Genomic DNA, 1,258 nt, shown 5'->3' with positions numbered 1-1,258 from the left:
GGCCATGCCCTCCGGACAGCCTGAAGTCCACAGCTCAGGTTGTCTCCCTCCTTGCTGTTTCCCTTCCTAGTCGTCAGCCAGCAGCACATTCATCTCTGCAGCCCTTGGCGACCAGGGTTGATATTTAGGTCAGTTCTCACGTACCAACACCACTTGGAAATATTCAGGCTGTTGGTGCTGTCAGAGTAGCTGATAGTCAGCAGCTTTGTCCGTCTCCATAATCACTGTTTTCATTCAGGTTTTTCCACTAGTTGGTGCCTAATCCACTTCTGTATACTTCCTTTCAAAGCTCTGGACTCCAGGATTATGTTCTATATCTCTGTCAATTGGTTTCTCTTTGTTGAAGAGGGCTGTGTAGCTTGTCTGCCTAGTCCACCATCTTATCAGAATTCCCCTTGGCATGGGAATTTTTGATCATGTTAAATTTCTCAGTTCTCTCCTGTATTTGGTGTTTTTGTTATATTACTTTGTGAAAAACTGTTAGAAAAGCAGAGCCTTTCGCCTTTGCTTACAATTTCCTCTCTATGTGATAGCTTATTTACCCACCCTGGTTTTATTAGGATTCAAAATTCCAGGGCTTGGTTTTCAAATTTTATTGTCTCCCAGACACACTAGAGAACATGCTGTGGTCATTCTGCCCTCCAGTGGACACCACCATTCAGGTAAGATATTATGCAGTAATTGATATATCCACAAGGGGGAGCAGCGCTCTTTCTCCCTCTTTTTCTCTTTCCCCCCTTTATTACTCTCTTCCCTGTTTCTGCAATCATTTGGAAAACCCAGACCAACTGCAAAAACGACAAGGAGGCCACATGTTCTGACCTCCTTTAATCCCACAAGAGGAAGACAGGATTACCAGCAGTAACCTTGGAAGGAAGGTTGGGCATTCCTACTTCCGTAGTGATACTGCCTTGGAAACCCAAGGAGGGGTCGCTGTGAGTCGGGGCCGACTCGATGGCAAACAACGACAACAACAACAACCCAAGGCCTATTACTGCAAGGCCAGACATGCTGCCTCCCTCCAGCCCTTTCACCAACTGTTCTCCCAAAGCACCCACCACCTCTCTCCTGGGTTCGATAATTTGCTGCAGTGGTCACACAGAGCTCACAGATTATGGGGTTTATTAGGGAAGCACCGCAGGCTACAATTCAAGTTCCAGAAAATATGCTCAGTCTCTCTCCCAGCCCACCGTCCCTCAGCCAACAGTCTCTCACAGTCTCTTTCCCAGCAGTGCTGGTCCCTCGGTGTCTCACTCAG

The sequence above is a fragment of the Orycteropus afer genome, unplaced genomic scaffold (assembly GCF_000298275.1).
Source record: "Orycteropus afer afer isolate SDZICR_OR568_19922 unplaced genomic scaffold, OryAfe1.0 scaffold00208, whole genome shotgun sequence".
In the NCBI taxonomy this organism is placed as follows: Eukaryota; Metazoa; Chordata; class Mammalia; order Tubulidentata; family Orycteropodidae; genus Orycteropus; species Orycteropus afer.
The sequence above is the reverse complement of the archived record's forward strand: the minus strand, read 5'-3'. Positions refer to the sequence as shown.